The sequence below is a fragment of the Dipodomys merriami genome, unplaced genomic scaffold, assembly GCF_024711535.1.
Source record: "Dipodomys merriami isolate MVZ:Mamm:240054 unplaced genomic scaffold, mDipMer1.0.p SCAF_50, whole genome shotgun sequence".
Classification (NCBI taxonomy): Eukaryota; Metazoa; Chordata; class Mammalia; order Rodentia; family Heteromyidae; genus Dipodomys; species Dipodomys merriami.
This window is the reverse complement of record NW_027206069.1, coordinates 10,487,321-10,502,998: the sequence shown is the minus strand read 5'-3', so window position 1 is coordinate 10,502,998 and position 15,678 is coordinate 10,487,321. Positions and strand designations below refer to the sequence as shown.

Sequence of the window (15,678 nt, the reverse complement as noted above, 5' to 3'; positions counted from 1 at the left end):
GCTGCTGGCAGCCGCCAGTCCCCGGATCTCATCAGATTGGGGCCAGGCCTCCTAGCTCGGTCATCAGCCCAGAGTCTCTCAGAACCCCATTTCCATACCCATCACCTTCTGCAGAAAAATTTCCAGCAGCGCCAGAACAGAGCCTGGAGGCCAGGCAGCCAATGACGGCGGATGCAGAGTATTATTACATCATCACCGTGGGCTCTCATTGGCTGGAATCTCAACCTCCAATCTGCATCCCAGTCTGGTCTGTGGATGTGCAGGGCACAGCCTAGGGCCAGATCAGGCGGAGGTCAAGCTCGGCTGGTAATTAGGAGGGAGGCGTGGGGCCAGATATCAGTATTCTCAGCTGTCATCCTCTATGGACACCCCAGGACAGAAACCAACCACACCCAGCCAGCCCGGGACGCTGGCTCAGGTGCTGCACAGTTCCCGTGCACAATCCCCCCCCCCCCCCCACATATCCAATGCAAGGCTGCAGCCCTGGGGTGCAGGAACCTGCTCCTTTTCAGCCCCAAAGCCTGGCTGCCAGTGGACACTGGAATAACAGCTAATGTCAATGGAGGGTTTCCCTTGCTGTTATAATTGTTTAGAGATATCCTGATATAGAGGCTGGGCAAGGAGGAGCCAACATGGCCTACTATGGTGCACCATACCCAAGGCCACCAAACTGGGGTAAGGGGTAGGGAGCCAGGCTTGGCCCTCAGCGGGCTGGGTGCAAAGCCAGGTCTGAATCTGCAGCCTGATGGACAGCTTCCCAGCTGGGAGTCATAGGCCATTCTGAGAATCGGTCTTCAGACAGCCCTGGAGACGGTGGAGGGAAAGCTGTTGTTGGGATTCCATGAGTTTAGTCCTGATGTGTCAGAAAGAATCGTAGCTCTCCTGAGCTCTCCCCCACCCTCTTTCCTGGATGGTACATAACTAAGTCACAGAAAGCTTGCTCCTCCACTGTGCCATGTTGCTGCCTCATTCTGTCTTCTTCCCTGTCACCCCCCCCCCATACAAAAGAACTTTATTTTGTTCTGGGGAGTATTGGGGTTTGAACTCAGGGCCTCAGACTCATTAGGTATGTACTCTACAGGTTTCCAACCCTTTTGGGCATTGGTTGTTTTTCATATAGAGTTTCATTTTTTTTTGCCCATGGCTGACCTTGGATCTTGACATTCCTATCTATACTTTCCCAATAGCTAGGATTATGGGCATGAATGACCATACCTCATTTAATTGTTGAGATATGGAACTATGATCTCTCTCTCTCTCTCTCTCTCTCTCTCTCTCTCTCTCTCTCTCTCTCTCTCTCTCTCTCTCTTTCTCTTCTCTTTCTCTCTCCATCTTTCTGGCATTGTGAGGGTTTGAACTCAGGGCCTCTTGCTTTCTCTTGGCTTTTTCACTCACAGATATGCTCTACCACTTGAGCCATGCCTCTAATTCTGGCTTTTATGCTGGTTAATTGAAGATTAAAGTCTCTCAGACTTGTCTACCTGGGCTGCCTCTGAACCTTGATCCTCAGATAAGCCACTGGAGCCTGGCCATTTCAGCTTTTTAAGAAAGAACTGTGAATGAGCTGTCATTTGACTGTGAGCCCCCTGTCTGCAGAGACAGACAAGGGAACTCAGATCTCTGACACTGATCTCTGCAAGACCTTATACTGTGCGGTAAGCTGGAGGCACAGAGGAGAATGAGCAGTGGGGAACCATGCTGTTGCAGATAACAGTAGTGATGCTGGACAAGTGGCAGCCTGGGCACCTGGGAGCACAGGCAGGGGTCCTGAAGGACAAGGGCACAGAGCCGTAGGAGGACCAGAAGGCCTGGGAAGAGGACTGCATTCCTTTGCATTCAAGTTATAGTTTCTGATATAGAAGGGCATACTGCAGGAAAAAAAAGTAAGTAGCAATTGGGGACAGGACTGGAGGACGTAAAAAGAAAATGCAATGTGGCCTTCACTATGGGTAGGGAGAGAAGCTTCTGGGGAAACTCCCTCCCACCCCCATCCCAGCAGAGTTCTAAGAGGGGCCTGGACCTTGCCCCCTCTTGACAGGTCTATCAGCAAGCTCCATTCCTCCTTTCCCCTCCCCCATCACAGCCTGTCCATTCTGGTCCACGGAGCTCCAGAAGGAGGTTCTGAGAGCTGCGTATCCTAGCAACCTAGCAACCTGGGAGGCTGGCATCTGCAGGGCTAGGCTCAGATTCAAGGCTCTTTCTAATTCCCCAGCCTTCCTCTGTGGTGAGCCTTCCTGCAGGGACGTGGGGGAGGAGGAGGAAGGAGAGGAAGGGTGCGGGAGGCCTGGGTTAGATCTTTCCAACAACACAGCCAGAGATGGGAGTGAGGGAAGTGCAGTGGGGTCCCTTAACTGAATACTCCACCTGCCTGTCACCAGGCCAATTAATATCCACTTAGAATATAATGAGTCTACGTAGTGATTGTCAGTGACTACTAACATCCGAGATAGACCTTGGACACTATGTTCCTTCTGATGAAAGATCACAACCTGTTCTCAAACAAGCGCACAAACCTGAATCAGATCAAGCAAGTAACCTCAGCTACATGACTTACAGGGAAGCCGGGGAGGCATAAAGGAAGGGATAATACAATAGCATGTTAGTGTGTTTAAACCACATGGTGGGGCCATGGCCAGATTTTCCACAGACAAAATAAGTGCCAGTTTTCATCAGCCAAAAATAAAAAACTAAAGATGAGAGGGGAAAACATAGGAGGAATTTATAACTTTACAAAAGCTGAAGAGAAATATCCAATCAATGATCACACATGGAGTTAATTTGGATCCCGATTCTTAACCAATAAAAAGTCAACCATGATGAGAAAAGCTAAAAACATTCATGAGACAAAATTGAGGAAATCTGAGCACAGAACTGGATATTTAATGATATTCCAGGGGATAAAAAAGGTATGGGGGATAACGTTGAAGGTTTCAAACTGAAATATCTAGGAATACATTGCACATTGTCTTTGATGTGCTTCCTGATAATCCACACAAAGGAGAGAATACAGGATTGAATGACATGAAATCAGTCCCGAGTCATACAAAATTACTGCTATGGAACTGTTGTTGTTTGTTTTTATGCTGGTACTGGGGATTGAACTCAGGGCTTTGCATTCTCAGCATTTTTTGCTCACATTTTTTGTTCAGCCACTTGAACCACACCTCCAATTCTGTTTTTTTTTTTGCTGGCTAATTGGAGATAAGTGTCTCTTGAATTTGTTTACCCAGCTTAGCTTTGAACGGTAAACCCCAGATCTCAGCCTCCTGAGTAGATAGAATTATAGATATGATTGATACAGGACTATTTTTGACATTTAAAGCAGCAATCCTTTGGTATATGTTTGACGTTTTTGTATCGCAAAATATTCTCTTATAAAGATGCATGCCTGATAGTTATGCCAGTCACCCGGACCTGTTTATTATACATTGTGTCCATGTACCGAATGTCACACTGTAGTCATACATCCATACAACTGTTTCATAGTCACTAAAAATAAAGGGGCAAAGGAGAGGGTCAAGCCTGCCTTCCTAGAAGTCTCTGCCCAAAGGAAGAGATAAACGAGGCTGGCACCTGTTGGACTGCCAAGGTTGGTGGTACATGCCTGTAATCCCAGCACTTGAGAGGCCAAGGCAGAAGGATTTTTTTGAGTTCAAAGCCAGCCTGGGCTATATAGTGAGACCTTGTCTTTAAAACATAGTGAGGAAGTGGTGCTGTGGCTCAAGTGGTAGAGCACTAGCCTTGAGCTGAAGAGCTGAGGGATAGCGCCCAGGCCCAGAGTTCAAGCCCCATACCCGACCAAAAACAAAACAAAACAAAACATAGTGAAACAAGATAAAAATCCATAAGGAGGGGCTGGGAAGGTGGCTCAGTGGTAGAGTGCTTGCCTTGCATGCCTGAAGCCCTGGGTTCGATTCCTCAGCACCACATAAGCACAAAAGAAAAAAGCTGGAAGTGGTGCTGTGGCTCAAGTGGTAGAGCGCTAGCCTTGAGCTGAAGAGTTGAGGGACAGCGCCCAGGCCCAGAGTTCAGGCCCCACAACCAGACCCCCCCCAAAAAAAAATCCATAAGGACTGTCATTTAAAAAATCAAAAACCAAAACCAAACAAACAAAAAACCAGCTCTCAGAGACAGCTGTAACCAGCACAGACTATTTTGGTTCATCATCACTAATAACATCATGATGATGATGATGATGATGATGATGACGATGATGATGATGATGATGATGATAGGAATTTACTGGTCACATGTGACATGCCTTCATCTGTTTGAACCACAGAAGATGAGGTGTCCTGGGTCATTCTTGAAGCAAACGGTCCCCATGCAGAACGCTGGCCAGATGACCTGGTGGTGGGGACAGAGTTTGGCTCCCGGAAGTGAGAGGTCTCCTATCACCTTCTGCTTCATCCAGTGGCCTCTGCCAAGCTCCCATGGCTGGGCACCTCGGTGTTCCTTCCCCTCCACCCCTGGCTGTTTGTAGAGTGGGGTCTCCATATGTGGAGACGGCTCAGGTCAGTCGATAAAGTTCCTTGCCTAGTTCTATTTTTATCTGGGTGCTGACTCCATCATTCAATCAGCCAGCCACAGGTCTTCTTCATTTGGGGCTAGTGTAATGTCTTTTCTGAGCTCAGTGCTGGTTGCTGGGGCAGGTGGGTGGGGGGTGGGACACGGTTAACAAGTTCATGCATCACACCTTGGCTCCACTTCCTACTGCCTTGGGGACTTAGACAAATGTGTCATCTCCCCTTGGACCTCAGTTTCCTCCCTTGCAAATCTGGGATAAGCCTGATTCATAAGGCTTTGTGTGTGTGGGGGGGTGAGGATTAAATAAGGTAAAATATAAAAATATTGAGTAGCATCTGGCACACGGTAGGGCTCAAGAAACAATAACTCTTGTACTAAATGGCGAGGGGAGAGCCAGAAAATTCTAGATGTCTTTAGTATTGATTCTACTTTTCCTTTAATAACTATACTGAGATTTACATTTTCAAGTTTCTCCACTTTTAGGTACAGCCATGTGACAAAGTTCTGCCATGAAATGGAAACACATGTAATTTTGGATTTCTGGAAGAGCAACTCAAAAGAGGTAAAGCAGTGGGGAGGAGAGCTTCTTTGTCCCATGCCTTTCTCTGCTAATCTGGAATTCATACTTGATGGTTTGAGCTCCAGCATCCTCTTTGGGATGTACAGTGAGGATGATGAAACAGCCTAAGAGTTTGCCTATCTGATGGCGTGGTGGAGCTGTGTTAGGGTCCCTGGATTATCTCCTTCCTTCTTCCAGGTGTGAGAGAAGAAAACTTGACTAGATGAAGTCTCTTAGTATCTCCAACTTAGTCTCAGGGCATGAATTGTACATATGTAACAACCAGAATGGCATAGACACTGATGAGCAAGGAGAGATCAGCACTGGGCTAGAGCAGCAGAGGAAGGGGCTGGTTGTCTGGGGGACCTGGAGCTCTTACTAGAGCTAGTTACCTGTCAGTACCTGGCTTTTAATATGTTAATGCTCAGTTCAGCCCTTACCAATTCAAGCCAACTGGAAAACGGCTGAATACCAGCCCATCCTTGTTCTCACTTACATAATGGGTAAAAAAGACAACGAGAAGGCCTTTTAGACCTCCAGTGCAGCTTGAAGAAATGTTTAATGGGTGAGTGAAGCATGGGTGATTTGATGTACCATGTGACCTGTGGATCCACTTGACTGGTGACAGAGAGGGAGAGAGAGAGAGAAGGAGAGCTAGACACAGACAGACTGTAGAGGGCCTGGTAAATATCCCTGACAGAGGCTCCCTCTGTAGCCCAGACTGACTTTGAGATCCTCCTGCTTCAGCCTCCCGAGGGCTGGGATTATAGGTGTGTACTGCCATGTGAGACTCAGAATATGCTTGAATTTGAGGTAACAAAGAACATTGGTGGAAATCAGTGGATTTTAGGTGATTGCAGAGTGAGGAACCACTGTGTTGTCAGGCCAGATGGGTGTTTAGTTACTATTATGGTATACGAAGACATCTCTGTCAGTCAGAGCAGTGATGCGCCCAACTGGACCACATGGGAGCAGGCCTGGATGTAACTTCTCTGTGGGAGAAATGTCAAGGTCACAGTGCCGGGAAGTGCAAGGCTGCCATCATTTCTGAGAACATCAGCCTCAGCCCCCAGCCTGGGGGCCAGTGTGCCCTGACCATTCCAGCTGGCTCCAAACTGCTTAGAATGGTTCTTACTGTCTTCTAAATGGACTAGGCCATGTGCCCTTAAAGTATTAAAAAAAACACCCAAAACCCATCTATATCTTCGGTGGAAAATATCCAAAAAAGAAGCTCTGAAATAATAAGCACTGAAATAATTAGCTTGGGCCCTGAGTTCAAGCCCCATGACCAACTCTCCCCCCCAAAAAAGGGGGAAGTGTTTGCATATACATATATTACATCCTCGAATAAATCCTCTCTAGATAACATGTAAAGGATCTAATATTACCTAAGTGTGATGTGATTAGCTATCATTTTTATGGTCCAGGAAGGAATGGCCTATAAAAAGGCTGCATATCTACAGTGCAGATGCATTTGTATATATTTTTCAATCTACAGTTGGTTGAATTCACAGATGCCAATTACACAGAAATACGGGGCCGCCAGGGAGGACCAAGCAGAGCTCCCAGAATCCCCGCAAGCCTAGAAGCAACCGTTCATTCATATTTAGGGCAGTTCTGAGCTCTCCACATTGCACATTATTTCTGGGATCCACCCAGAGGATCATATTTTAGACCAGTTTTATGTCTTAATGGAATAGTAACCATCTTCACGTAATTTAAAAAGACTGTTTACACAGACTCCTGAATCTGATCATCCTGAAAACTCTGTGAGTTTCCCCTTCATTTTTTTTTTTTTTTGGTAAGGCTCAGGAAGTTTGAGTAGGTTGCTTGAAGTTACATAATCTCATTCTTTGGCCATACTGGATTTTTCTGTGGAGCAGTTATTTTTCTGGATTGACAGGCAATGGATTTAGTTTAGCATTGCAGATGGGAGGAAGGCAGAGCCTTACAACATCGCTGGGTTACTCTGAGCTTTGACATCTCATAGAGGAGTTGAAGAGTGTAGACCACCACAAAGGGGAATTGTTATGGCTGGGTTAGGACACCTGCCTACATTATACTAGCTAGAACTCAGCCACATGGCTCCATCTCAAAGCCAAGATGTTTGGGAATACTTCCATGGGTAGACAAAGGCTTTCTAATATCAGAGTCCTTTGCTGGGTGCTGGTGGCTCATGCCTGTAATCCTAGCTACTCAGAAGGCTGAGATCTGAGGATCACAGTTCAAAGCCACCCCAGGCAGAAAAGCCTATGAGACTCTTATCTCCAAAAGCCGGAAGTGAGGCTTTGGCTCAAGTGGTAGTGCTAACCTTGAGCACAAAAGCTCAGGGACAGTGCCCAGACCCTAAGTTCATATTCCAGAACTGGGACACACACACAGTCTCTCTCTCTCTGTCTCTTTGTCTCTCTGTCTCTGTCTCTGTCTCTCTCTCTCTCTCTCTCACACACACACACACAAAGGTAAGTAGTGGTGTGAATTGTCACAGGCCACAGACTACACAATGACCTGTCTTTTACAAAATCCATTCCATTCTATTATGTACTAATTGGTCAGCTCTTATTTTGATGGATGGAAGAAGCACCCAGTGTCCCGTGCTCTTGTAAAACAAATTGGCTTTCAGCCCACACCACTGAGTAAATAATAGATCTCCACATTGGAAAGCCCAGGTGGGTCACTGGTGTCCTACCCATGGGTGTCAAAGTCTATGATCCTTCATTCTAGGGCACAGATGACTGTATTTACTTATGGGGGTACTCACAGAGTGACTCCTTCTGCAGTCTCTGTAGTTGAAGTTGGGGTTTCTCTTTGGGGACACTGATTGCTAGGGTTCTCAAACCCTGAGCTCTAGTATTAGTGCAATGGGAAGACTGGGTGAGGACCAGAGTTGGTAAAGCCACAGGGAAGCAGACAAGCTAAGGAAAGACCGGACCTGCCCTGATCCAACCTTTTCTCACTGGACTGTCATATCTGTTCCTGTCTTTGCCTCCTCCATCAGACCGAGGCTCCAATATCATCCTTATTATTATTATTGTTGTTGTTGTTGTTATTGATTAGTATTAGTGCTGGGGCTTGAACTCTGGGCCTGGGTGCTGTCCCTCAGCTCTTCAGCTCAAGGCTAGTGCTCTACCACTTGAGCCTCAGCACCACTTCCAGTTTTCTGGTGGTTTATTGGAGATAAGAGTTTCATGGATTTTTCTGCCTGGGCTGGCTTTAAACTGTGATCCTCAGATCTCAGCCTCCTGAGTAGCTAGGATTACAGGCGTGACCCACCTGCACCCAGCTCCAGATTTTTTTTTTTTTGGTCGATCATGGGGCTTGAACTCTGGGCTTGGGCGCTGTCCCTGAGCTCTTCAGCTCAAGGTGATCGCTCTACTGCTTGAGCCACAGAGCCACTTTTGTTTTTCTAGTGGTTTTTATTGGAGTTAAGAGTCTCACGGACTTTCCTGCCTGGGCTGGCTTTGAACCACAATCCTCAGATCTTAGCCTCCTGAGTAGCTAGGATTACAGGCATGAGCCACTAGTGCCCTGCTCAGTTTTTTTTTTTTTTTTTTACTGGTTAATTGGAGATAAGAATCTCATGGATTTTTCTGCCTGGACTGACTTTGAACTGCAGTCCTCAGATCTGAGTATCTAGGATTACAGGGGTGAGCCACTGGTACTTGGCTAGTTCTGATTTTATTCTTCCCTGTTGTCCCAGGAGCCAGCAGTGGACTTGATGGAGTGGATGATGTCATATTTACCCCATGGGAGGGGAGAGTCCAAGAATTACAATCCCAGTAGCTGACCCAGCCTGGCAGCCATCTTTCAGCTGATGATGCATTGACTTCCATTCCCCCAGAGGTATGATTTGGGAGCATCCTCCTGGGCTAGGTGCTCCTCTGGCATGTTTACTCATACTCAGTATTTCTAGCTGATGAGGTCTCAAAGGATTTCGCAACTGATATCCCAAACTCTTAGGGACCATTTACCATTAGGCAAGCACTGATTCAGGTGTTTACTCATTGACTCTTCATAATAGCCCTGTGGAATTTGTGTAAACCTTACCCGTGTTTTATAGAAAGCTGAAGGGTAGAGATGATCAGGCCACTTGCTTCCCTGTACCTTGGCTATGGTGGGCTAGTGTCCAGGCCAGGGCTCCCATGTTCCAACACTGTTGGTTGTTGATTTCCTATTGCTCATCCTTGGTGGTCCAGTGGCTTGCCTGGACCCTGTGATCTGGAAGGCTCAGACCGAAGGGACCTGCTTTCCAGGTTGAAAGCCAGGATGTAACAGGGCAAGCCTCATTGGTCAAGGATATTCCCTGTCATTGCTTGCTTTCTAGACATTAGCAGCCAATGATACTTGGGCAGCCCAATGTCCCTGGATGGAGAAGTAAGTACATTTGGTCCTCTGCGAGACCATGGTAAAAGCAGGAGCAAGCTTCCTTATCCCACCAGAAGCAGTGGCTTGAGTTCACAGGGGCCAGGTCATCTAGAAGGGCCTGCAGGGAAGATAGGGATGGAACTGTGAAGTCACAGTTCTGCCTTTTATAGAAAGCAGACAACAAATAAACCTTTTTTTATTATGAAAAACTCAAATATACAGTAGCACCAAGAGTCTGTAATGAACTCCCACTAAGTTATCACTTAGATTTCACATTCCACAAGCTCTGCTTCATTTATCAGACACAATACCATCCTTACTTCCAAATTAACATTTAATTGCTTAATGGCTAGTAAATTGAATGGCCCCATTATCTCCAAAAATCCCTTCTGTCACTGTTTGAATCAATATTCCAATAAGGTCCATGCACTGTCTTTGCAGTGTTATAGACTCTTTTATACTGTTACAGAGTTTTTGAGATGTATAGACTCCTTTTTTTTTTTTTTTTTTTTTTTTTTTTGGTCATGGGGCTTGAACTCTGGGCATGGGCGCTGTCCCTGTGCTCTTCAGCTCAAAGTGAGTACTCGCTTGAGCCATAGCGCCACTTCCAGTTTTCTAGTGGTTTATTGGAGATAAGAGTCTCATGGACTTTCCTGCCTGGGCTGGCTTTGAGCCTCAATCCTCAGATCTCAGCCTCCTGAGTAGCTAGGATTACAGGTATGAACCACTGGCGCCTGGCTGTATAGTCTCTCTTAAGACTCTCTTGAGAGTCTATTGACATTGCCTATCTAGTCAGTGTGGAGCCAAAACAGTGATAATCTCATGATGTTAGGCAACTTTCTGGAATGGTGACCAAGTAGCTGAGATGCTGTACTTGAAAGGAAGGAAGATTTGAGCTCATGGTCTCAGAGGTTTTAGTCCATGGTTGTGTGGCCCTACTGCTGTGGACCTGTGGCTATGGCAGGAATCATGAGACTGAGGAGCCTGCTCACCTCATGACAGCTGGGAAGAAAAGAAAGAGAAGGGCTTAAGGTGCCAACACGCCCTTCAGTGGCACATCCCCAATGGCCTAACTTCCTTCCACCAGGCCACGCCTCCTAAAGTTTCCACCACTGCCCCAAAGCAGCACCACTCTGGAGACCAGACTTTCAACATAAGGGCCTTGGGGAGACAGTCCAGATGCAAACCATAGCAGCAAGACTTCTCCTGCTTTTATTAGCTCCAGTCCTTCTGTAAAGGGAAACTTTTTTTTCACATACATGGCTTGTTTATTCCAAAGCTATGATAAAAGCTTAATTCATTCCTCTACAGAGGAAGAAAGAATCATCCTGTGGTTTTGCTTTGTGACAGAGTCTCCCTATGTAGTCCAGGCTGACTTTGAACTCTCCACCCTCCCACCTCATCCTTCCAAGTGCAGGGATTACAGCAGATCTCTCTCTCTACCACGCTTGGCTGAATGCTTTTTCAAAAGTACTGTGATAACCAGTAGAATTTAAAAACATACCTGAAATATTCCCATCTATTGCATTCATTATTCTAATTGACAAATAACGTTCCTTGTCTTTGGTTAGTGGGCATTCACTCAAGTTGCTTCTTGTGTCCTTTTGTCATCAGCCCTGTTGTTCCAAGGACAAAACCTGTGGTTTCAAGGACAAGATGATCTAGGCTCATCCTGCATGTTCTTTGCTCCAGTCCTAAAATCAGCTACTTCTCTAGTGAACTCTAGGCTTTTGTATGAGAAGTGATACTTAGAGACCACAATGTGGATGCTAAATATTCTTATTACTATTCGACTTTTATTGGCTCCAAGATGGCTGAGTGGACAATGCCAAGGAAAAGTTAGGAAAAGGAAAATAAGCTTTGATGGCTACTGACATTTCACATCAATAATAGAGTCTAGGGTAAAGTTTTAACTTTCAACTTCGTATTTGTATTTCTTTTCTCTAATTCCATAAATACTATGCGTGTCTCCCTCTCTGTCTCACTCATCTATCATCTCATCCAACTGTTATCCATCCATACATTTATGTATGCATCCATCTGTGAACCTGTCCATGCATCTCCCCATGCATGCCTGTCTCCACCCGTGCACTCATGCATGCATCCATATCCACTCACCCATCCATCCACATTCATTCATGCAGCCATCCCTCCACCCATCCATCCACCACCCACCTATTCATGAGTGTAGTCATGCACATAGGAATAGTTTGAATGTAGACCTTTCTAGATGTACCTGTTTTAGTAGTTTTGATACAGAATCAAGTAAAAAATTTTTTGTCAGTTATGGGGCTTGAACTTGGGGCCTGGGTACTTTCCTTGAGTTCTTTTGCTCAAATATAGGGCTCTACCACTTGAGTTACAGTGTCACTTAGGGTTTTCTGCTGGCTAATTGGAGATAAGAGTCTCATGGACTTTCCTGACTAAGCTGGCTTTGAATTGTGATCCTCAAATCTCAGCCTCCTAAGCAGCTAGGATTCTAGGCAGGAGCCACCAGCACCAGTGGATTTAGCAAATTTTTTAAATGGAAAAAAAAACTTTAAACATTAAAAAATCACTTTTAAAACTGCAAGAAATTAACCTCATTTTACATCTTAAAGTTACATGTTATTTTGACTATATGTCCTAAGGGAAAGCACACACACACAATTCAGTCTTCATCATTTTTCTTTCCTTTTTTTAAAAACAAGGTTTCAAGTTTTTGGAGTACAGGCTGGCCTCAAATTCATTTACCGCCTGCTTCAGTCTCCCAAGTGCTAGATTACCATCACAATTGTCACAAAACAATCTTTAATTGTCTTGCCTGTATATTATTAGTGACAATATTGTTATGGTTATGTTGTTTTTGTCTAAATATTTTACTTTACTTTTTACTGTTATAAATGCTCTTATTATTATTTTTTTTTTTGGGTCCGGTTGTGGGGCCTGAACTCTGGGCCTGGGCGCTGTCCCTCAGCTCTTTAGCTCAAGGCTAACGCTCTAACACTTGAGCCACAGTGCCACTTCCGGCTTTTTCCTTTTTGCTTATGTGGTGCTGAGGAATCGAACCCAGGGCCTCAAGCATGCAAGGCAAGCGCTCTACCACTGAGCCAACTTCCCAGCCCAAATGCTCTTATTTTTGCAATGGCTAACTTTTAATATTTATGGCCACTATTGGTATGTTCATATTAATTTCATATCTTACTACTTTATTATACTGCTACTATTATTTATAACAATTTCCCAATATTCTTTTGGCTTTTCCACATAGCTAGCTAGCAAGATATAGTCTATTTTATTTTTTGTATTTTTGCCAGTGCTGGGGCTTGAACCCAGGGTCTGGGGCACTGTCCCTGAGCTTCTTTTGCTCAAGGCTAGCACTCTACCACTTGAGCCACAGTGCTACTTCTGGCTTTTTCTGTTTATATGATACTGAGAAATCGAACCCAGGGCTTCATGCATGCTAGGCAATCACTTTACCACTAAGCCACATTCCCAGCCCAGTGTTTTTTAAGTAGTTGTATGGAAGAGTTTCCTACATATAATCCCATCATCAAAAATAGTTATGTTTTACTAGTTGTTTTCCAATTCTTCTTCAACTTGATTTTTCTTATCTAATTGCTTTGGCTGATATCTCCACCATTGGGTTAAATAGTCACAATGTGCTGTATATTCATTGCTATGGCTTTTGTTTGTTACTATTTGTTTTTGCTTGTTAGTATTTTAGTTAAGATTTTGCTAGCTGTAAGACAGTCAATGAAATGTGACCAGAATGGTGCATTAACCACTCCTACATAAGTCCCAGAATTAATCTTGCAGTGTAATTTTTCACACTTTTCCCTCTGCTATTTAACTGTAGACAAGCAAGATGAAGATGTGGAGGGCTGAATTACCACTGGAAGGACATTCATCTAGTAATTAAGAATATAGTTTTGGAATGCACAGGAAGCAATTAGAAGCTTCTATCATGTTGTGTCTATTGTCCATTTATGGGTTGCTTGTTATACCAACTAACATTACCTGAATAAATACCATGTTTAAACAACATGTCCTCTTTCTCTCATTTTCCCCTCCTCTTATCCTCATGACCTAGCTCAAAATGCCAGCTCCCTGGTGAGGCCTTCTTCAATCTTGGTAGGCAAAAATTAATGAGTCATTCAAATCTTCTATGCTCCCAGGGCATTCAGTATATGCTCCTTCTTGATCACTAACTAGGCTGTGAGTTTTTTCTTTTGTTTATGCATTTTCTTTCCGTCTGCAAGGTGTCTGGTCCGCAGCTGGTGCCTGGGTCCTTGAGTGAGGAGGGAGTATGTTATATATACCTGTGTTACATATACGCTCTGCAGAAAGTTTGATATGTACAGAGGGACATAGCAATGGCACCTAAACATGTCTTCCAGCTTCAAATCTCAAAGCAAACTGCCGGTCTAGCTATAGCTTTGGGTCACTGCCAGGGACAGCACTTAGTAAATTAGGCTCCAAGTTTTGCATCAGAATGAATGATATGGGTAGTATTTCATGGTCCTATTTCCTCCTACATGGGGTTCAAACTCTGGCTCTGTTTGCAGCTGGCTGTGTGGTCTTGGATGTGGCAGTTCCCCTCCAAGAGTCAGAATCTGGAGAGAGGAGAGAGACCTGACCTGAGGGTGGGCTTAGAAAAGCTGAGATGTAGGGAACAGAGGCCGAAGGAGGCCACCAGCCTCAGTTGAAGCTGAGGAGCCCGGGGGAGTTTATGTCAGCAGTCCCTCAAATGCCCAAATTATGGGCCAAGCCTCAGCTTTTCCTGTTTGAGGTAGCTCAGCCCCAGGCAGTGACTCATGCCTCTCTTTTCTGTGCTACACTTACCAAGGTTTTCTATTCCAAAGACATTGTGGTGTCCAGCCCCGCACCATACAAAAGTAAAATGTACTGTAGTGGCAATATCACAGTCCAATTTGATCCTGCCCCGCCCCAATTATTATTTTGATAGCACTTTTGCAACATTGCATATCAAATTCTAAAATGCATGATTCTTTCTCATTGGTGTCTGGTGCACCAGTGTGCCATTGTCTCCAGCGCCTGCTTGGGCTCCTATTGCAGGATTCTGAGGGTAAATGACACTATCTCAGAGCACTTGGAGAGTCTGGTGTCCCAGCTATCCATGGGAGCTGAGCCTGATTCCTGTTCCTATGGACAAGTGCTAACCCTGAACCCACCTATGGATGGAAGGGAACCAGGTCTCAGAGTGGCAGGTCCCAGTGGAGCATGGAGGAGGTAGGAAGTCTCGCGAGAAGCAATGTGTAAGGTGAAGGAGTGACAAAAGGCATGGGGATGTGGACAGGTGGGATGAGGGGCGGGCTGAGATGAGGAAAGCTAGCAGAGGGAGGTTTGTGGGAAATATGTCCTCCTGTGAGCCCTCAGGTTGGCAGAAAACTGTGGAACAAGCTCCAGTACTTCCTGGTTCAGAAGCCAAGTGGGCTGGTTGGCTGGGGTGATTGGTGAGGTAGGGAGGGTGAAAAACAGCATTATGGAAGAAAGAGCCCCAGGCTGGACTTAGAACTAGCAGCCATGTTATTTTATAAAGTACTCACTTTGGAAATAGATTGCTAGGATCCAGATCTGGGCTCCGACATGTACTACTAGCTCCATGATCCAGAGTTGATCCAAACTAGAAAGTGTGGACAAGCTTTCTTTAGCTTTCTTTCTGCTGAGGTTCTGAAGAGAAAGGAAGCAACTCCAGCAGTCCCAGCTAGCAAGAGGCAGAGCTGGTGCCTGAGCAGTGAGATTCTGACACCAATCTAAATGCTTCATCGAGGACATCAATGTATCTATCAGGCACTAACCACTATCTACCCACTAACCCCCCAATATAACCCTCCATCCCAATACCCATCATTTATCCACAAAGTTACTAGTTCCTTCATTTCCCCATCCATACCTACCAACAGATCCGTCAATTTGCTCATCCATCCTTCCTGCTATACCTTTACCTGTTGACCTCTCCACCCTCTGTCTATCCACTCATCTCTTCACCCATTTGTCCATCCAACCACCACCACACACATCCATCCGGAGGGAATGGCAGTTAGATATGTAACCAACAGTGTTTGTCACAGGGTGTGAAATCTGCAAAGATCCCTTTTAACCCTCCTGTTTGTAATTGGAGTCAAAGTATTTGCTTTGTTGCTATTAGGCTCATAGTATTGTTCTAAGTGCTGGTGAATGGGATAAAGATTCAGAAAAAAACCCACACAACATAATTTTTTTCT

At 45.2% G+C, this 15,678-nt stretch overlaps 1 long non-coding RNA gene across 3 annotated transcripts; it reads left to right on the top strand.

Moving 5' to 3' along the window:
* Positions 1 to 244: 244 nt before the first annotated feature.
* On the top strand, positions 245 to 13,445 carry LOC138810583 (uncharacterized). 3 transcript variants are annotated; one of them, XR_011367177.1, is made up of 4 exons: positions 245 to 306; positions 5,011 to 5,089; positions 8,787 to 8,929; positions 13,290 to 13,445. It is a non-coding gene; the product is annotated as an uncharacterized lncRNA (long non-coding RNA). The 3 variants fall into 3 exon arrangements; XR_011367176.1 differs by lacking the exon at positions 245 to 306 and adding an exon at positions 335 to 418; XR_011367175.1 differs by lacking the exon at positions 245 to 306 and adding an exon at positions 2,154 to 2,224.
* Positions 13,446 to 15,678: the final 2,233 nt, after the last annotated feature.